Source organism: Felis catus, chromosome A1, assembly GCF_018350175.1.
Source record: "Felis catus isolate Fca126 chromosome A1, F.catus_Fca126_mat1.0, whole genome shotgun sequence".
Taxonomy (NCBI): Eukaryota; Metazoa; Chordata; class Mammalia; order Carnivora; family Felidae; genus Felis; species Felis catus.
The window spans coordinates 184,675,914-184,698,889 of record NC_058368.1 but is presented as its reverse complement, the minus strand read 5'-3'; the positions used below and the strand labels follow the sequence as shown (position 1 = coordinate 184,698,889).

The 22,976-nt window shown below is 35.9% G+C and overlaps 1 long non-coding RNA gene across 1 annotated transcript in view; it reads left to right on the top strand.

The window, feature by feature from the left end:
- LOC123379622 overlaps positions 1 to 10,107 on the top strand; it is a 44,031-nt gene extending 33,924 nt beyond the window's left edge. Inside the window, exons 2-3 of the long non-coding RNA XR_006584307.1 lie at positions 7,743 to 7,795; positions 9,218 to 10,107. This is a non-coding gene — a long non-coding RNA (uncharacterized LOC123379622). The remainder of the gene's footprint in view (positions 1 to 7,742; positions 7,796 to 9,217) is intronic.
- The last annotated feature ends 12,869 nt before the right edge of the window (positions 10,108 to 22,976 follow it).

Genomic DNA, 22,976 nt, shown 5'->3' with positions numbered 1-22,976 from the left:
TCCTTTATGATTTCCCCCCTTTATCTTCATTATTTATAATCATTCCACTGTGTCTATAAGCACCCATTTTATTGAATTTAACATATATTTTTGAAATCTTATGTTCATATGTTTATTCAAAATATGTCCCTAACACACATGCTTCTATTTTGTGTGTGTGTGTGTGTGTGTGTGTGTGTGTGTGTGTGAGTTTCTAGTTGACATAGATGGTTTTATGCTATACAATGCACTCTTAATTTTTTCCTTAATTTTAAAAAAAATATTTGTTATTTTTGTTTCCATCATACACATGTATTACATTTTGTTTATTCATTTACTGATGGGAACCTTGGAGACCTCTACTATCTTGGTATGAGAAACAGTGCTTCAACAATTATCTCCGTAAGTGTCTCCTTGAGGACAATTTTTGGGTGACAGGATGTATTCATATTTAATGTTCTTCCAAAAACAGTTCATGAATTTTTACCAATTGATATTATTTGATCTTTTAAATTTTGCCTTTCTAATGTAAAGTGACATCTCATCCTCTTTCTTTCTTTCTTTCTTAAGAAAATTCACATTTTAAAAATAGGATGCTTGCTGATCTAAAGGAGATATTTCTTCTTTTTTTTTGATTTTATTTTTTATTTTTTAAAACTTACATCCAAATTAGTTAGCATATAGTGCAACAATGATTTCAGGAGTAGATTCCTTAATGCCCCTTACCCATTTAGCCCATCCCCCCTCCCACAACCCCTCCAGTAACCCTGTTTGTTCTCCCTATTTATGAGTCTCTTCTGTTTTGTTCCCTCCCTGTTTTTATATTATTTTTGTTTCCCTTCCCTAATGTTCATCTGTTTTGTCTCTTCTTCACTTTCTTTCATAAGCTTTCTATAGTTTTCAGGGTATAGATTTTTCACCTTTTTGGTTAGATTTATTCCTAGGTATTTTATGGTTTTTTGTGCAACTGTAAATGGGATCGATTCCTTGATTTCTCTTTCTGTTGCTTCATTGTTGGTGTGTAGGAATGCAACCAATTTCTGTGTGTAGATTTTATATCCTGCAATTTTGCTGAATTCATGAATCAATTCTAGCAGTTTTTTGGTGAATCTTTTGGGTTTTCCGTATAGAGTATCATGTCATCTGCAAAAAGTGAAGGTTTGACCTCCTCCTGGACGATTTGGATGCCTTTTATTTCTTTGTGTTTCTTTGTGTCTGATTGCTGAGGCTAAGACTTCTAATACTATGTTGAATAACAGTGGTGAGAGTGGACATGCCTGTCTTGTTCCTGACCTTAGGGGGAAAGCTCTCAGTTTTTCCCCATTGAGGATGATATTAGCGTGGGGTCATTCATATGTGGCTTTTATGATCTCGAGGTATGCTCCTTCTGTCCCTACTTTCTTGAGGGTTTTTATCAAGAAAGGATGCTGTATTTTGTCAAATGCTTTCTCTGCGTCTATTGAGAGGATCATATGGTTCTTGTCCTTTCTTTTATTGATGCGATGAATCACGTTAATTGTTTTGTGGATATTGAACCAGCCCTGCATCCCAGGTATAAATCCCACTTGGTTGTAGTGAATAATTTTTTTTAATGTATTGTTGAATCTGGTTGGCTAATATCTTGTTGAGGATTTTTGCATTCATGTTCATCAGGGAAATTGGTCTATAGTCCTCCTTTTTAGTGGGTCTGTGTCTGGTTTTGGAGACATCTCATCTTTTTAATTTGCATTTCTCTAATTATTAATGATGTCAAACATCATTAATAGCTATTAAAGGTTTTAATATCTATTAAAGGTTTTTCTTTTTATAAATTGTCTATTTATAGCTTTGCCCATTTTATTTATAGATTTCTAGTTTTGGGGGATGATTTATAGGGATTCCCTATACATTATTACAATCAATCTTTTGATTGTCTTAATTATTGTGAATGCCTTACCTCAATCAGTCATTCATAGTTTGTCAAATTATTCATTTAACAGGAATATTTTACGAAATTTGCATTAAAATTATTCTGTCTTTTTATGGTATATAATTGTGACTATTTAAAATTTTTTTAAATGTTTTATTCATTTTTGAGAGAGAGAGTAGAGAGCCTGAGCAGGGGAGGCACAGAGAGACAGGGAGACACAGAATCCAAAGCAGCTTCCAGGCTCTGAGCTGTCAGCACAGAGCCCAAAGCGGGGCTCGAACCCACGAACAGTGAAGTCATGACCTGGGCCGAAGTCAGATACTTAACAGAGCCATCTAGACACCCCTATTTTTGACTCTTTTATTATTTTTAAAAGTTTATTGTTTATTTTTGAGAAAGAGACAGAGTGAGCGGGGGAGGGGCAGAGAAAGAGGGAGAGAGAGAACATCAAACAGGCTGTACCATGTCAGCATGGAGCCCAATGTGGGGCTGGAACTCACAAACCATGAGATCATGACCTGAGTCAAAACCAAGAGCTGGACACTTAACTGACTGAACCACCAGGTGCCCCCTAATTTTGACTATTTAAAAAAAATGATTTCCTTCTCTATCCCTAAGTTCCTAAAGATCTTCTCCTATATCTTTTTTCTTTAGCTTTATATTTTTGTATTACTGTTTTTTTCCTTCTGTTCCTCAACACTGTCCCACACAATTTACCCTAGAATGCATTCTAAACTTATTGATTTATGATGTTTATTACAAACAAAGCTCCTCTATTCTTTTCCACTGTCCTAATTGTCTGTTCTTGCACTCATTAATTATTGTCTATCTAATCTTTATATTTATCTTCATCTCTTTGGGTTTATAATATTTGCCAGAGTAAGCCCCCCATTTTTTTCTTATATTTCTAAATTGTCCTACCTACTTATGATTCAGTGTTTTTCATTATAAATTATAGAAAGTACCTATCAAATTGCATTCAATTTTACTCATAATATTTTTTGGATTGACATGAAATTTGTATAGTAGTCTAGGGGACAATTGGTATCTTTTAACTATTTGATTGTTTCATACATGCACATAATATGACTTTTTAATCAGTTTTAAACATTTTTAATAGTTATTATTTTTTCCTGAAAATGGTCTTTTACTTTAGGGTGATTCCTAGATATTTTATAGGTACTTTGTAAGGGGTGTCACTAGTATCTTGTTTTATATTATTTAGTTATTATTACAGACAAATCTATGTATTTTCATGTTAATATTTTATTTGCAATCCTTTTTCAGCTCTTATTAATGAAAGTATTTTGTTGATTTTCTTGGGTTGGCTATGCAAGAGATAATATTGTTTGTAAAATTAACAGTTTGATTTTTTTCTTTAAAATCCTCATCCTTCTATTTCTTTTCTTTGGCTTATGGCATTGGCTTATGACTTTCTTATGGTTTATGGCATCTACTATAGATTTAAGAGTGGCATTGTTTGTGATATTATAGGGAATAATGTCTAACCTTGTGCCATTGATTATGTATTTGCTGTGGAATTTGGGCAGAATCTATCAAGTTAAGAAAGGCCTCTTCTGTCTCTTATTTCTAAGTTTTTATTTTTATTTTTTAAATAATAATCCCCTACAAACTATTAAGGTTTGTGTAATGCCTCTACTGCATCTTTTGAAGGGATCAGGTCTTTTTTTCTGTCTTAGTCCATTAATGTGGTACATTATGGTGATTAGATGTTTTGATGTTACATTTGCTATATTCCTGGGATAAACCCTGTTAGGTTATGATGTAGACATTTTAATATAGAGTTAGAATAGTTTATATCTTATTTAGTTTATATGTTGAAATGATCCTATAATGTCATTTCTTGTGTCCAGATTGGGTTTTAGGTTAATACTTGGCTTTGCAGCATAAGCAGTGAGTTTACATTCTTTTTATACTTTCTAGACTTTCTTTTTAAGTCCATTTATTTTTGAGAGAGAGAGAGGGAGAGAGTGAGAGAGAGAGCATGAACACAAGTGGGGAAGGGGCAGAGAGAGAGAGGGAGAGAGAGAATCCTAAGCAGGCTCTGTACTGTCAGCACAGAGCCTAATGCAGGGCTCAGACTCATGAACTGTGAGATCAGGACTTGAGCTGAAATCAAGTCACTTAACTGACTGAGCCACCCAGATGCCCCTCTTTTTTTTTTTATTAGTAAGTTCTTAATTTTAATTCCAGTATAGTTAGCATATTGTTCTGTTAGTTTCAGCCACTGTGGAAAACAGTATGGAGGTTCCTCAGAAACTTAAAAATAGAACTACTCTAAGATCCCATAATCACACTACTGTGTATTTACTTTCTGGATTTTTTTTGAATTAAAAAAAATATTTGTTTATTTTTTTGTGTCTCAATAAATTTAATATGATTTATGCCATACTATGTTCTCTGTAACAATAAAATAAAATTAAAAATAAATAGCCAAAAATTTCCTACCAATCTTCAAATATTTGGAACATAAACAACACTCTTCTGTATAATCATGAGTAGTAGAATAATTTTGCAGTAAATTAGAAATAATTGAAATGAAATGAAAATGACAACATACAAAATTTGCAGTGGTGATATTCAGTAAGATTCAACTGAAGTATTTAGTAGCTTAGTAGGATTTATAGTTTTTAACATTTGAATTAGAAAAATACAGCTTCAAAATCAATAAAATGAATGAAAACTTTGAACATATACTTCACAAATGAAAGTACACAAATAGTAAATACATAAAGGTTTTCAACATTTGTCATCAGGTAATGTAAATTTAAATGCATAAGATACTCTTTCATTAAAACGGCTAATAGTAAAAAAGGACAGTATCAAGTGTTGGCAAGAATTTAGAGCAGCTAGGACTCTTTTTTTTTTTTTTAATTTTAAACTTAATTTTTAAAAACTGGAATCCAAGTTAGTTTACATGTAGTGTAATAATGGTTTCAGGAGTAGAATTTAATGATTCATCACTTACATATTAACACCCAGTGCTCCCAACAAGTACCCTCCTTAATACCTATCACCCATTTAACCCATCCCCCCCACCACCTAACACCCCTCTAGCAGCCCTCAGTTTGTTCTCTGTGTTTAAGAGTCTTTTATGGTTTGCCTCGGTCTCTGTTTTATTCTTACTTTTCCTCCCCTTCCCCTGTATTCATGTGCTCTGTTTCTTAAATTCCACATATGAATGAAATCATATGATATTTTTCTTTCTCTGACTGATATTCGCTTAGGAATTTCTTGAATAAGATCATCATTGCTTTCAAAGCATCTGATAATGGTTACTGTTAATTAGCAGGGAACCCATTGACACTTTCCTATCTGTTACAGTGTTGTGCTGAAAATATTTAACAACAGGCTGGAGCAGGGGAGCGGGGAGCTTACTGATTTAAGTGTTTGCCAATTTCAGTGGTGTAAATATTGCCACCATGTTTGATTTAAAGCTACCAATATGAAGTCTTCAAATTTGAAGTTGTGAAGAAATATGCATAATCAGCTCCTGTGAACTGGCACAGGCTGGTTCCAGCATACCACTAGTCTGTCACCACAACTGACTATGACAACCTTCAGAGAGTAATGGCAGCTGCTTCATTTCTGCCTTCCAAATCTTTTACACATTTCTCTTTTGGCCGGCTTTAACTCAACTATTCAAGGAAGAGGATTCTGGGAATCTTATTTCTAGCTTAACATGTCATTTTTAGCTTAACTTAAAATAAACTGCCATGAGGTGCCTGGCTGGCTCAGTCAGTAGAACATGCAACTCTTGATCTCAGGGTCATGAATCCAAGTCCCACGTTGGGCATGGGGCCTACTTAAAAAAACAAAACAAAACAAAAAACAACTGCTGTAATTACCACTTTTAAGTTATTTGATGGCTATTGGCCTGTTCCACTTTCCTATTTTGACATTTTATATATTTCCCAAAGCATACTCTTTTTATCTAGGTTTTAATTTGTTACCTTTAGTTTTCCATAGCTTTTAAACATTCTTAAAAATTGTTTATTCATTTTTAAGAGAGAGAGAGAGGGAGAGTGAATGAGTGGGGAGGGGCAGAGAGAGAGGAGAACAGAGGATCTGAAGTAGGTTCTAGAGTGACAGCAGCGAACCCAATGTGGGGCTCAAACTCACAAGTTGTGAGATCATGACCTGTTCCAAAGTTGGACATTCAACTGAATGAGCCACCCAGGTGCCCCTAAACATTTTTATTTAATTAAAAAAAAATTTTTTTTTTACATACAAGGAGTGGGCACACAAGCAGGGGAGGGGCACAGAGAGAGAGAGAGAGAGAGAGAGAGAGAGAGAGAGAGAGAAAGAATCTTAAGCAGTCTCCATGCTTAGCACAGAGCCTGATGTGGGGCTTGAACCCACGACTTTGAGATCCTGACCTGATTCAAAATCAAGTCAGAAGTTAACTGACTGAGCCACCCATATGGCCCAGCATGTAAAAAAATTTAAATAGTGTCATATTGTAATAATTTACCCACTTTAATTCTGATTTATAAAATTTTAATTCTTTTTCTTGATTTGTCTTTCTGGAACTTTATTAACTTACTAACTTTTCATTTTACCAATCATCTCTGTCTCATTGATTTCTGTCCTTATCTTTATTATTTTTTTCTTCCTTCTTTTTTATTTGACTTTTCTCTTGTTTTGGTCTTTTACTTTTTTAACCTATTTATAATAATCCTTTTTGTCTCTTATATTTTTTCCCCCTTAAGATATGTATTATCTGATACAGATTTGTTTCCCTTAGTTTATTTGGTTTTATAGTTACTTAGTGTAACCAACTTTACTCTTTTTGTTTCTCTTTATCATAGTTCATTTGCATTTATTATGAATATCAAGAGGTTGGATTTATTTCTGCAATTTCACTTAACAAATAGGTCTGTCTTTTGTCAAATATTACAAGGAGTAAAGATACAGCATATACTGCCCACCCTCAATTAATGTATTATTTATCAAATATTTTATTTCTGTGTTGTTTTACTGACCACAGAAGTAGATGATAGCATCATCATTATCACTACCTCTTAAATTTTTATCTGTAGCTACCTCACTTTTTTTTTTTTTTAATGTTTCTTCTTGGATTTTAGACTTTTCTTTAGCAGTCTTTGTTGTGTTTCTGAAACCAAAGTACTGTTGTCCTAAAGCAATCTTAAATGTTTTCATCTAAATGTTTTCTTCCCTCTATTTTTCCCATCATTTCTGGAATATCAAATTTGTGTTAGAATTTACACCTTATCTCCTCTCTTTTAACTTGGTTTTTATTTTGTTTCTCTTTGTGTGCTTCATTCTGAGTTAGTTCTTCAGTTCTGCCTTTCGGTTCATTAACCACCTCTTCAGAGGTCTGTTTAACTGATCCAGTATATTTAAAATTTTACTGTTATTTTCTATCTCTGACGCTTCTCTTTGATTCTTTTTTAAAAGTCTTGATAGTCTCTTTTCCTCTGTGCCTCTAATTCCCTTTTTTCAGTTCCTTAAACACATTAAATATTCTTTTTTAAAAAAATAATTATTCATTTTTGAGAGACAGAGTGTTGAGTCAGGGAGGGGCAGAGAAAGAGAGGGAGACAAAGAATCCAAAGCAGGCTCCAGGTTCTGAGCCTGATTCAGCCCAGAGCCCAACACGGGGCTCGAACCCACAAGGATTGAGATCATGACCTGAGCCAAAGTTGGGCGTTTAACCAACTGAGCCATTCAGGTACCCCAACACATTAAATATTCTTAATTTGTATTTTAGATCATATAATACCAGTCTTGACCGTCTTCAAATACATGCTCTCATTTAATCCTCACCATGATTATGTCAAGCTTTAACTCTCAATATTCCTATTTCTAGATAAGGAAAACTGAGTCTGGGAATACAAGTAATTCATCCAAGTCACAAATTTGGTAAGTGTTTAGGCTGAGAGTATTTCTGGTCTGTTTGACCATAGAAATGCCACTGATATGATCAAGCGTGATTCTTCCATTCACTACCTATTGATACAACTGATGTATGTTCCATTAGATCACATACTAGACTCTGAGTGCATTGAGGATGTGAATAATATAAGGTAATATTCAATACTGTATCCCAAACATCTATTTCAAAGCAGAAAAAAACTGGATAAACTCAGTTAAGATTTGTAGAATTACGTAGTCATTTAGTGCCATAGGATCTCATTACTGCATCTCCTACTAGCACAGATGCACTAACTTTATGTGATCAGTTAATATTTGCCTCAATAACCATAGATGGCCTCTATAGTAGGATGTGAAGGCTAGTTCTGTATGTAATTACAGAATATCGTTCTTGTCTTTGTTTATATTTAGTTCCATTCTGGCACTTTAGATGCTAGTTTTGGGTTGTTGGTATCTTCCTGTACCTTTGCTTATTTGGACTTTTGTCTCAATTCATTCACTAATGCTAGTCTCTTTTTTTTCTAGTCCGTCCTGGATACCACCAATATATTTTTTCTGAAATCAGCTCTTCTCAGAAAATCCCTTGACTCACAAACTTTCAGTATTACCTCTCTGTTGCCATGAGTACATTATGTGAACTCTTCTCAGTGGCATTCACACCAGTCTTCAGTGTTGTCTGAACCTTCTTTTTCAGTCTTGTCCCGCAGTATCTCCCCACATAATAACAATAGCTATTGACAGTTAATGCACTTGTTATGTGCCTTGCCCCATCTTAAGAGCTTGACATGTGTCATATCATTTAATCTTTTGAGACAAATCTAGAGATTTGTACCATTATCCTTATTTTATAGATGAGGACACAGAGGTTTAGAGGACTTAAATAATTTGTACAAGTTCACACAGCTAACTCCAGAGCTCATGCTGCAAATCTGTCCCTTTGCTTTGTAAATCAAGCACATTGCTTATCTGTAGCCTATTCTGAAGCCAAAATTGATTGTGTGTTGTGTCCCAAACGTCCATTAAAGTATTTCATTTCTGTTCATTTGTTTACACAGTTTCTTCTGCAGTGCTTCTTGAGCCACATGTCACACAGTTTGCCATGGGCCCAACTTAAATTTCATTGCGCAGATCTTCCCTTATTTCTCAACTTCTAATGTGCTCTATGCTCCCTTCCTTATAGCACTGTCACAGACATATTTATTACAGTGGCCTTTAACTGCGACATCATCTGCACTCCAGAAACCCATCCCTGAACCAGGGAGAAAGACAGAGGATGTCTTTATTTCTTCTGCAGGAACTTGCATGGGAATTTGTGTCGGCAGAAGTTTAGATGCTGCTTCTGCCACTTTGTAGGTGTGTGATCTTGAGCAACGTGCTTACTGCTGTTTGTGTCTGTTTCCTCTCTCGTAGAATGAAGACCACGACCTACCTCACAGGGCTGTAATGGGAGAAATAAGATAATGCATGCAAAGCTGCGGGCACTTAAGTGGTGTTCATCCACTGCTACATTCCGTTCTCTTCCCACTTCATAGGAATACAGGACCTTGAAAATTTTGCATATTTGGTAAAAGATGTGGAAAAAAATTAGTGAATGCCCATCGTGTCTGTTATTGGTGGACTCTACCAGTGTGTTCTGTGATTGTATTCTTTGATTGCGATTTTCCACATGTTGCCCTTTTTCCTCTCAAAGGAAACCTGCCAGCCTTGTGGTACATTTTTTCGGGTCATCTTACTCTTTTAGGTGACAGTGGCTTTAATTGGTTCAAGAGGTAAACTAATCCTTTCTATTGAATTAGTTGTCTAATGTTTCTTTCTTTGAGGACAGGTAAGTCTTAATCCATTTCAGTGCACACTCCTATCAGTAATGGATCCTTTGTGGAAGTTTCAGATTTAAAGAGAGTTACTTAGGGTATATGGGCTTGTTGTTTTTTTTTTTTGTTTGTTTTTTTAAGGATCCTCCAAGGCTGCTATTCTCCTTGTTCAGGGAACTAAACCTACTTCCATTTTTTCTCTTGTGCCGATGAGCAAATGGTATAGGGTTTGTCATTTAGATAGCTGGGAGTTTGAAATAGAATTCCTCATTGTGATATCACTTTCAGCTTATAAAATGAGAAATGAAAGCCTCTTTCATTTTTGGGTGCCATATGGAATCAGTTTGATCAGCAGATTGCAGTGGGTCCTGCCACAAGTGGATGTAGGATTCCATCTTCCCACTCAGTGTCATTGTCAGCTTGCCTTCTGAGCAAGATTTAAGGATTTTTTTTTCTTTTTTTAAATACTTTTTTTTGAGAGAGAGAGAGAGAGAGCATGTCTGTGAGCGAGTGGGGGAGGGGCAGGGAGGGGAAGGCACAGAATCTGACGGAGGTTCCAGGTTCTGAGCTGTCAGCACAGAGCCTGATGCAGGTCTCGAACTCACAAACCGCAAGATCATGACCTGAGCTGAAGTTGGACGCTTAACCGACTGAGCCACGCAGGTGCCCCTAAGGAATTTTTCTTGATGGTGTTAGCCTCTGAAGTAAATCCAAGGTCCTAAATGATATTCTTCTCAGATATTTTTCCATGTCTGTTTTCATTTATAAGATGGGAAATGTTTCTTTGGAGTCCACATATGGGCTCCAAAATAAATGCTTTAAAAGACATTGCAATATATAGTCTCTAAAGACTTAGTTTTATTTGCATATTAGTTTTCTGATAGTTTTTATTTATTCGACACAAGTTTAATAATAATAGTAACAGCTCTTATGAATGAATACCTTGAAAAAGAACACAAAAGCATCATTTTTGGATACTTTGTAACAGCTACACAATGCATACTTTTTCTGCAAATGTTATCGAGTAAAGCAGTCTTTTATACAAAGCAAAATAAAGCTGTTGCTGTAATTAGTGTGAATATACCAAACAAAACAAGGCTAATTACTGGATGGAAAAAAAAAAACAGAGTGAATTTTGTGAGATATAGGCTATCTTCCTTTCTAGGTAGGTTTTTACTTTTTATTATTTTTTTTCTTTCTGTTACTTCAACTCTGGAGAATAGGAATTTTGATGACATTAACACAGTCTATTAGTGATCATTGTAACTCACACCGTCCACCTAATTAAATCATCAGTTACAGTTGGTTACAAGGGAGTATAATTTAAATAGAACTGTTCTGACAAACTAGATGCCACTTCATTCCTAAATATTTAATATTCCCTGTGGCTAGATTAACCAGAAGGTTTAAGGAGCCATTTAGCCAGGTCTTTCAAAGGTGAGTGACAGACATTTTCTATGCCTTTTTGAAAAAAGACAAATTAATTATAAATAAATTTCTGATTAAACCCTTGTGTCATTGGTATAATGTAGACTGAGAAATTATAATTAAAACCATTTTTAAATTTCATTAATAAAATAGCTGAGCCCCTGAAGGAAAATTGATTTAAGTACTTTATTAAGTCAAAGAACTACAGTTAAAAAATATGCATCTAGGTGCATTAAAACAGTCCAGAAACTAGATAAGAGGCATAAATATTTTATCACTCAAGAGGTCTGTTAACTGAGCATTTACTGTGTGACAACACCAAAGTAGATTGTGGGGATTTAGTTAACAAAATGGAATGAAACAGATCTTAATAATTTCAAGTGTAATGAGTACTATAAAGAAGAAAAGGGAATGGACAAAATTTTCAATTTGACTCTCAACCTATTTTAGGTCCTAAAAGGGAGAAGAGTTATGTAAAATTATGCCCATCTGTCTCTACTACTTTCCCTGTCTTTTAAAAAAATTTTTTTTTTCAACGTTTATTTATTTTTTTTTTGGGACAGAGAGAGACAGAGTATGAACGGGGGAGGGGCAGAGAGAGAGGGAGACACAGAACCGGAAACAGGCTCCAGGCTCTGAGCCATCAGCCCAGAGCCTGACGCGGGGCTGGAACTCACGGACCGCGAGATCGTGACCTGGCTGAAGTCGGACGCTTAACCGACTGCGCCACCCAGGCACCCCTCCCTGTCTTTTTAAATAAGTCCTTGTTTGCCAAGTGGTTAGGTACAATTTTAGTATTTTTTTTTCCTATTTTTATCTCTTTAGACAAGTTTGAATTATATTTCCTCTAAGGACTTTTGTTTTGTGGAAAACAAAAGTATGGGTATCCACTTCCTGGCACTTAAACAAAAAAAAGGCTTACAGATCTGTAAGGCCTGCTACCAGTAACAATCCTTACAGGTAGTTGTTAAGATCAGTTTCATAGTTTCGGTAAACTGGAAGCTTCCACCTCAAATGGTCCCTAGCCTCTTAATTATTCATTATTTCCATTGCTTCTTAGTTGCAAACTGGATCAAGGTTGCTGGGCATCTTTTGGGTTCTATGTAGGGTGGAAATGGTTGGCATCAAATGTGAAACTGAAGAGGGAATAGGAAATTAACATTTCATAACATCAGGGCCTCTTAATCTCTTGTTGAGAAAATTTCCTACTGCCTATTTGCATTATGAATGGAGGCTATTTTTCTGCTGGTTCCTACCAAATTCAAAGAAAGATTATGTATGCCTTTCTGCTCTTTCCGGATAGCTTTTGTGTTTAATATAGGTCTTGTGGATTGCTTCCGACAGAAAAGAAAGTACTAGATAAGTAAAATTGGGAAGAGTTTTTCTGGCAGAACAGCATGTCTAGAATTTTAGGAAATATCATCCTTGAAGATTGAAAAGAGGTACAACATGGCTAGAAAGGAGAAAGAGTTGTTTGAGATGACCTTGGGGAAGTAAGCAAGATAAGGTTTATTTTTCCTTGCTTTGGACGAACATAGAGGTTATAGGTTCATGGTTGCGAAAAAAAAATCCCTACTAGGTTTTTTTTTTTTTTTTTTTTAATTTTTTTTTTTAACATTTTTTTTATTTATTTTTGAGACAGGGAGAGACAGAGCATGAACAGGGGAGGGTCAGAGAGAGGGAGACACAGAATCCGAAACAGGCTCCAGGCTCTGAGCCATCAGCACAGAGCCTGACGTGGGGCTTGAACTCACGGACTGTGAGATCATGACCTGAGCCGAAGCCGGCCGCTTAACCGACTGAGCCACCCAGGCACCCCCCCTACTAGGTTTTTAAAAATAAACTTTTAAATTTTAGGATAGTTTTAGATTTATAGAACGTTGCAAGGATTGTACAGAGAGTTCTACGTCATCCCCACCTTCCCCTATTATTAACATATTAGATTGGTATGGTGAATTTGCCACAATTAATAAACCAATATTGAAACACTATTATTAATTAAATCCATACTTTATTCAGATTTTCTTAGTTTTTACTTAATTCTTTTTTCCCCCTGTTCCAATATCCCATCAAGGATACCATATTGCATTTAGTCATCAGGTCTCTTTAGTTCCTTCTGGTTGTGACAGTTTCTCAGACTTTTTTTGTTTTCATGACCTTGACAGTTTTGAGGCATAGTGATCAGGTGCTTTTAGATTGTCCCTCAAATGGAATTTGTCTGGTGTTTTTCTCCTGACTATACCAGGGTTATGAATTTTGGGGAGGAAGAGTACAGAAGTAAAGTGCCATTCTCGTCACATTATGTCAAGGGCACATACTTTGAACATGACATCCTGCTGCTGATAGTACCTTTTATCTTCTGGCTGAAATGGTGTTTGTCAGGGTTCTCCATTGTATGATTACTCTTTTCCCCCCTTTACATACTGTCCTCTTTGGAAAGAAGTCATTGAAAGTGACCTAAACTTAAGAAATGGGAGTTATTCTTTACCTTCTTGAAGGTAGGATATATACATAAAGTATTTAGAATTCTTTTGCATGGAAGATTTGTCTCTTTTCCCCCAGTTCGTTCGACTGTACTTATTTTGTTGCTCAAACTATTCCAGCTTTGACCTCTGGGAGCTCTTTCAGTTGGCTTCTGTCCTTTGACATGCCCTTATTATTGTGTTCTTTTGTTTTTGCCTTTGTTTGCTTTTAGCACTTATCTACTATAAGATTCTCCAGGCTCATCTTGTATATTCCCTGCTCCAGCTCTAGAATCAATCATTTCTCCAAGGATCCTTTTTGTTTCTTGTGTTGAAGAATGGTATTAGGAACAAAGATCTGAGCCTTAGATTTGCTCATTGCTACAGGGACATGTTTGCTTCTAGGCTTTCTTAGCTGACAGAGTAAGAAAATAATATGTGTGTATGCTAGCCATGCATATACACATACCTGTAAATACTTCTGTATGTACCTAGGTATATTTATATCAAGATAAACATAAGAGAATACTGATGTCTACAACTCTAACCCATTACCACATGATCATTCTGGTCTCTTCTTGTTTGTAACTTCCCGTTCCTACACTGACAAACCTGGCTTCTACCCTGTGAGCTCTTTACTGAATTTTTCAGTTCTGGTATACATGCATAGTGGTTTAAGAATCATCCGTACTGTTCCCCCTGTCCTGTTTTCTTGACACAGAGGACATGTCTTTCAAGGTGGTTTGAGTCTCCAAATGCCCACCTCCCTTCTTTCCTTCCTTTTCTCCATACACTCTTCTATCCATCTATTTGTCCATTTATCCAGTAAATTCATATTTATAGAGCTAAGGGAAGCACATTGACTCTAAGAGGCAGTGATGCAAATGGTAGATTTGGGTAAACTAGTGCTATTTATTATAGTAGACTGATTCTTAAGTGGATTCTGTTAACTGACTTGCCGGATTAATCTGACTCCATTCTTCTTGTAAAATGCACTGAAAGTTTCTTTTGCTTCCTGAAGGCTTTCACGAAGCCGGCAATTTTTATCATGCTCATACCTACATACTCCCACCATTTGAGTTTTGTACAATAACAGTTGTTTTTATTTCTACATCTGTTTGACTTTTTCATTTTATTGTAATTATTATTCGTTATTGTAATTATAAATTCCATTAATTTTTGTAATATTTAATCAATACTTAAACATGTAAATTATTAAATATTAAATTTAGTAACATTAAATAATATCAAATAATTAACAATTAAATAATTAAATGATATTAATATTAAGATTTATTAATATTAATATTAAATTATTAAATGTTAAATATTACACAAATTAATGAAATTATACTGAAAAGTTAAAAACTACTTTGGATATTTTGTAAAGTCTCAAAGAAGAGAGTAGATGTAGATGGCTATTGAAATGGGTACGAAGGGTGATTACAAAATATTTGGAAAACTTATTAAAAATCTAGAAGGGTTCTATGCCAGCAATGCTACACAAGTGTTTTCAAATCCTTGTACAGCTTTCAAGAAACAAATGTAGGGAAACTAAGGTGATGTGCAATGGAAGCCATTTATGGAAGAAAGACCATGTGCATGTGCAATTTCAGTTGTTTATAAACTCACATTAAAGCAAAGACCTTGGCCCTTTACCAAAGATTCACAATTAATATATGTTTGTAAGTTAATGTAATAATTCTTTATCTGACTTTTTGTGATTTATTTATCAACCATTTATCCCAACTTTGGAGGAGAGGTTTACTACTAGAGTTTTATTCTTGAGGTATGTTTGAATTTAGTAGACTTGTGGCTTAGTTGCAAAACCTAGTCACCACTAAAAATTTGTGTTCAGAGTTATAAATGACCTTGGTGAACATTGGAATTAGCACCTTTGGAACTTGTGCTGGACATCTTGCATCTGTTCATTTAAACCCACTCTTGAAGTTTCTCTCCTCTGTGTCTAGGAGACTAATCTGTATAGATTACATCAGTGGTGATCCCTTGGCCTCTGGCTTCCAGCTGGATCAGGCTAATGTAGCCTCCCTAGAGGAAACTGGAGAGATGGATAAGAGTGAAGCCTGAGGAGTGGCTCTTTGTATTTCCTTTTTGCAAGGTCACCTTTAGCTAGGTATGTCCCTCAAATACAGGTTGTTCAAGGAGGATTCTGCTACATCACCCTCTTTTCTTCCAGGTTTTGGCAACTGCTCCCACTCATTCTTTGACCTATGGGTGGTAATAGCCCCACTCCTTTTAGATCCAGTTTACTACTCTTTTCCTTCTATATATCTACATCTCTGTGCATCAACCCTTTATAAATAAATACTTTTCATATTATTCTGAGCTCATCCATTATTCTGAGCTCATTCATAATAATCTGAGCTCATAAGGCATATACTATAGTCTGAAATATAATCTAATGAGAAATTGGTAGGTATTGGTGGGGGTGAGAATTGGAAAAAGGTGGGTTCCTTATTCATTGATGTCGTTATTTACTGACTGATCCCGGTAAATGATTTAACTTTTCTCAATTTTTGTTTCTTCTTAACCTACCAAAGGATCTAAGAGAAGTATTCTCATGCATTTGGAAGAGGAAATGTAGCTATCCCTCTCCTAATTCTGGTAGGGAAATTAAAGAGAGCTAGCATTTGTTGAGCATATACCAGGCATTATATCAAGCATCTCATTTCAGTCTTACAAAAACCCCATGATATGTGGTGTTATTCCCTCTCACCAGTGAAACTGAGACTCAAAGCTACTAGGCTAGTCATATGGCTGAACTATTATTTGTCTTAATAGGCCAATTTATGGCAATATGTCCAGTATCCAGTAGAGTATTTAGCAGATATTGGTGCTAAGGGGAAGGTAGAGGAAAGGAGGCAGAATTTGGATCCAGGCTCAGTGACTTCAAAACACACTAGTATAGTTAATAAAACAGTAATTTTTATTCCTGACATTAAGTAAATGGTCTAAAATCATTTTCTATGGGTTTATCAAGGGAAAATTAACCTACAATATTATATTGGTTTCAGGTATACAGCACACTGATTCAGTATTTAACTACATTGTGAAGTGATAACCACAATATGTCTAGTTACATCTCTCAACCTACATAGTTACAGAATGTTTTTCTTATAAGGAGAACGTTTAACTGTGTTACAGCTTTCACATATTCAGGACAGTGTTATTAGCTATAGTTGTCATGCTGCACCTTATATTCCCATGACTTATTTATTTTATAACTGGAGTTTTCTATCTTTTGACTTCCATCACCCATTTTTCTCACCCCAACTCCCTGCTTGTAGAAATCACCAATCTGTTCTGTTTCTATGAGCTTGGTTTTTGTTTTTAAGATTCCACATATAATTGAGATCATAAAGTATTTGTCTTTCTCTGACTTATTTTACTTAGCATAATGCCCCATTTTGTCCATCCATGTGTCACAAATGGCAAACTTTCTTTCTTTTTAATGACTGTGTAATATTCCACTGTGAGCACACATGCACACATACTCATACATACTGCATTTTTTTATCCATTCACCTGTCAGTGGACATTTAGGTTGTTTCCGTATTTTGGCTACTGTAAATTGTGTAGTGAACATGAGGGTGAATATATGTGTCTTTCTGAGTTAGTGCTTTCATTTTCTTCATTTTTCTATTATGGACTAGATTTTTTTTTTTTAATTTTTTTTTTCAACATCTATTTATTTTCAACATCTATTTATTTTTGCGACAGAGAGAGACAGAGCATGAACGGGGGAGGGGCAGAGAGAGAGGGAGACACAGAATCGGAAACAGGCTCCAGGCTCCGAGCCATCAGCCCAGAGCCTGACGCGGGGCTCGAACTCCCGGACCGCGAGATCGTGACCTGGCTGAAGTCGGACGCTTAACCGACTGCGCCACCCAGGTGCCCCTGGACTAGATTTTTTATCTGTGTGTTTACTATTATAATTGGGTTTGATTTGCTTTTTTTTCATTTATTAAAAATTTTTTTTTAGTGTTTATTTATTTTTGAGAGAGCGAGAGAGAGCGAGAGAGAGCGAGAGAGAGCAAGTCGGGGAGGGGCTGAGTGAGAGGGAGACATAGAATCTGAAGCAGGCTCCAATTTCTGAGTTGTCAGCCCGGAGCCCATCGTGGGGTTTGAACTCATGAACCATGAGATCATGATCTGAACTGAAGTCAGATGCTTCAACGATTGAGCCACCCAGGTGCCCCTGATTTGATTTTTTAGTCAGTTATCACGTATCAGGAAAATGCATACAGATAGATGAGAGGGCACAAAGATGAGTATTGCTGCAGTTGGTCAGACTGTAATCCTCCCAGGCTAGGGTGGTATTGCCAGTAAAGCTCAAGGAATGGTGGGATCTTGGTGTTCTTGGCAGATATCAGCCATAAATAATAGATATCACATATTTCCTTACAAATTTCTTGATCTATTTTCTTTAAAGTTTTATTTTATTTATTTTGAGAGAGAGAGAGAGAGAGAGCGAGAGCGTGCAAAAGTCAAGGAGTGACAAAGAGAGAAGGAGAGCGAGAATCCCAAGCAGGCTCCATGCTGCCAGCTCAGAACCCGATATGGGGCAGGAACCCATGAACTGCAAGGCATGACCTGAGCCGAAACTGAGTTGGCCATTCAACTGACTGAGCCACCCAGGCGTCCCTTGTTCTGTTTTTCTTAAATAGATTGGTGGCTTTTTTTTTTTTTCTGGTTGGGGAGGAAGCAGTGATTTTTCTATTATTATATCCTATGTGAAGTAATGCTTTTATTTGTCATATACTTAAGCCATTTATATTTTGATATTGTTTTTTCTTTAACATTTTGAAATTTATTTTTTATTTATTATTTTTATTCAATTTTATTTTATTATTTTTATTTTTTTATTTTAGAGAGAGTTTGTGAGTGGGGGTGAGGGGCAGAAGAAACAGAGAGAGAAAGAGAGAGAGAGAGAGAGTCTTCAGCAGGCTCCGTGTTCAACAAGGAGCCTAATACAGGGCTTGATCTCATAACCCTGGGAAAATGACCTGAGCCAAAATCAAGAGTCAGATGTTCAACCGACTGAGCCACCCAGGCACCCCTAGCATTTTAAAATTTGAATCAATCTATCACCTTGTACATGGCTTTGATTAAAAAAAAAAAATTGGTAATGTCCTTTTACAGCATTCCAAAACAAGTCAAGTTTTGCAGGCAGTGCTCTCATGGCAGTCTCTTCATTTGTCTTGATGGTTACAATACGGAGAAGTAAGTTGAGGATCACATTGTTTGCTGCTGAGGGCACTTGAAGTAGATAACCTCTGGAGTGTGTCTTATCACTTATGTAAATAGACAAAATTATTATCATTCAGAAGTTTGTCATTCTTTAGCACTATGTATATATAAAACACACAAGTGAGTAGACATGTATGCATATGTGTGTGTATTTATATTTCTACCTGTTATTTTAAAGTCACTTGCTGAAAAGTAACTTCATCTCTCCTGTGCAAGTACTGGTGTAGCCTGGGTAAAGATAAACCATGGTGGGTTCAAAGAATCTTTGATGGCAAATGTGAGAATCAAATGAATCAACTCTAATGACTATCCTACCCTTTTTATTTTGAGTTTTACTTGGGCTAAAGACTTGGGAGCTTAACAGTGGTTAGAGACTTCAAATAGGTCTTATGAATGTTAGGTCTGTAGGGAAGTCCCAAGCCAAACACCATGAACATTGACAAATTTCTGTTTTAGTTCAGTTGCATTTACATGATGAATTGTCAAATAAAAGGGTGTGAATATGACAGCTTAGTTTCACATTAATCAGATCCCGCTTTATTGCCATTACAAAAACTTCTGGGGTCATGATCTTGAGGGACTGTGATTCTGAATCTCATAAATATGGTTTTATAATGTCTATGTGAAATTATTAATATTAATTGTTTGTGGTTTTCCCTTGGTGTTAAATTCTCCATTGCTGTTTGTGGTTTATTCTGAATTCTGTGGTTAGATTTCACGGTGTTCCTGAGATTGTGCGTGGAGATGGATTTTTGAGTTGTTCTGTACCATCTTGAGAGGCAGAAATACTTAGTATGTAATCTTTTCCTTTTGTGCCCGTAAGTTTTCCTCTGTGGGGATTTGTTGGACCACTTTTTTTTTTCACTTTCCTAATCTAAGGCTCCGTTTCCTTTTGTAAAGCAAAGATAATAGCATTACTTACTTTATAGTGTTGCTATGAAGATTAAATATGCTAATGTTTGTAAGGGGATGAACCTGGTGTATGGCATTAAGTGCTAAGTAAATGTCATTCACAAAAAACCTTTGGTACTCTCAGAATTAGGTAGGCTATAGCAAAGCTCATAATCATTTTAATTTGCCAATGTGCCCGTCTGTGTTTCCATACCTTTTTTTTTTCACTCAACAATGCTTAGCCCTGGACCTCAGCATCAGGTAATAAATAGCAACCCCTGAAAGGTCCATTAATTTTCAGAAGCCATGTATGCACCATTGAGTAAACTGGCTCTCTTGGTTCTCTGACTGATAACCTGGAAGAGTTAACACTTTTTTTTTTTTCAAAAGGGGAAAGTAGTTTATTCCTTTCTCACTACTATTTTCAGACCCATTAAGCTCTAAGTAATGGTAAGGTTTCCATGGCTGCTTTGAGGAATGCAATATATTTTTTATTTTCCCTTCAAAGGGCCTATTACAGCTCTATCACTGAGTTGTTTGTTGTTTGCTCTCCATCAGAGAGAGTAATTCCAGAAAGGTTAACCAAGTCCTTTCTCTGTCTCTCATATTGCCTTTCTATTATCTGACTTAACATTTACTGATTATGAAAAAGTTAAATCACAAAAGAGTTTAATAAAATAGCTAAATAAAAAAATTAGATAAGATGAAAAACATAGCATCTGTCAAAGGCTTAAAGGGCATCTTGGATTTTTTTCCCCCCATGTACACAGCTAAAAGAAATACCAGTTTTCATGATAACTCCTGGATTGTGATTAGAAAGGAGGAGGAGAGAAAGGGAAAGGAATTGTCCTTCAGGTGGATTGAGCTTTCAAGATCCCTGGTCTGCCATATTGCTGGCAATGAAATTTATGAAACCAAAAAGGCAAATTGCTTATGAATTTTAATAACTTTTGAAGATTAAATACTAAACATGGGGTGTAGTCTGTCTGCCTGTGTATTTTAATGGGTAATATTTCTTTCTTACTTCCTCTCTCACTTCACCTGTGAAATAATGGGGGAATCTTCTCACAAATTCACAGCCCTTTAGCAGGATGGGTCTGTTGACCACAGCTAGTAAAGGCCTAGCATTTAGTAGTTCACCTTGTCTCCCTTTGTGTTAGTCACTGATTTTTATTAGAGTGGACAATTGTCCTGTAGGTAATGAACTCACACCCAGATTTCTAGGTACAGTTTTACCAGTGACCTTCATCTTACAGCTCTTTTGTACAAAAACTTCAGGATTAATATGATGCTTCTGGTGTACCATGGGTGGAAGAGGAACTTACTTTGGGTCCACTAGGTTAAAACCCCAGGACTTCTGAATGATATCAAGGGAGGTCACTTGTCAATACCGATTATGATTTTACGTACAAAAACTTTGATATACAATTAAAACATGCTAAATCTTGGAGAACCCAACCCCTTGAAGACTGCTACAAGCAGAGGATATTGTGACATGTCTGCAGAAGGTTTTTCCCAAGGTTCTCCATTACTCTGGAAAATGCTTATTGTATTTTATTTTGGTCTTTTCTAGTTACACCTGATCTTGGTGAGGTTTCTTTTCCTCTGCTCCTGGCCAGGCTGCCATGCTCTACATCATTAACCCTAAACTCTGGGGAACTGATCCCCTGACAGCCTCTTTGATATTAGATTAGATCCCTTCCAGGCTGCATTTAATTGACTGAGTTCCTAGGGGGAATACCTGGTTCCCTTTTCCTCTCTCTATTTTACTTGGCCACTCTTTAGTAGGTGGCTTGCAAATTCACTGTGCCTCCGTGAAGAAGGAAGTGTGACAGATAAAACAAATGCCTGTGATTCTGAATTCTCCTTTTTTTCCTCTTCTAATAACATGTCTACAGTTAGACCTGTCAATGAGCATCTTTGTTCTTTTTGAATCCTCTTCTTCCAAGTAATAAGAAAGTGACTTCTTTCTTTTCTCTTATGTCCTTTGAGTTGCACCTTATCTATTTTTCTGAAAATGAAAGACGAGAGTACTGGTAATTAGAACACCAGTTCTTTTTTCTTGGCTCAAATGTCTTCACTTATGTTTTTAAACTTTTAAAATCTTTTCCTTTTTTAAAAAATGAATCTTATATTGTTAACATTTTTGCCCATCTTTCTTTTTTTGCAATGATCAAAAAAATTAAAGCCTCTTTGTGTCCCTCAAAATATAAAAATAATATTTGCTCAGTCTCAAAGATTCTAACATTATAGAAATATGTAATAAGGAAAATAAAAGATGCTCATAATAATAACACTCTTTTTCCTTCCCCAAAACTTAATCTTTATTTTTTGATGTCTAATTCTCCTGATTCATGTGTGTGTGTGTGTGTATACATTACTATATATTACATACTATATATTACATATATAGTATAATTGATTTTCAATGGTAATAATACCACCTTCCAACAAATTAAAATAATTTTGGGGGGGGGGGCGCTGGTAGTTAAAATTCATGCTTACTCCTCTCTAAGACATAAGTGGAGGCTTTTAAGCATACTCTCTAGAGTCTAGTTTGAATTGAACATTTATAATTGGTTGAAATATTTAAAAATCTGGTCAGATCATTGAAACCCCTCTTTCTAAGTCCCTTCCATTTCCCAGTGGAGCTCTGAGATGTTATACATGTTCTCTGATGTCATAAACTGCTGATGTCAGCCACTTTGTTCTCTGTCCTTGTCCCTCATTCTGTCTGGTGTATCTCCCTTTGATAGCTCAGGGTTAAGACCAAACCAATTGTTGAGTTTGAACTTTGCTCTTTACTACCTGTATCGCCCTGGGAACATGTCCTGATGTACAAAATGGGAAGAGTGCCAATTATTGTGGTTGTTAATTTTGGAATTTTTCATTGGGTCTGAATAATCACAATTCAGAGTTTATGAGAGACCCATGTGCAAAGCACTAGTTCATCTTCTCCTTCAGGAAGAAACAGAGCTTTGAGGTAGAGATAAGCTGGGCAATGATTAGGTACACCTCTCAACAACCCAAACTGTGTTTCACCCTGAAACCAAACTGAAACCATACTTTGCCTCTCTACCATGCCCAGTGTTACGATAAATTTCTTTTATAATTTATTTTTTTCTCCTCATACAAGAAAGTGAATTAGTCATACTTTAGGTCCAGGGCTTTTGATGGTGACTTTCAGATATGCCAGTGAATTAAAAATAATTTTGTGCCAGGCAATAGAATACTGCCAGAGTGATGCTCTCATTTAGTTGGTTTTTTTCCTGATTCTCTAAAGATAAAGTAGCTGAGACAATAATA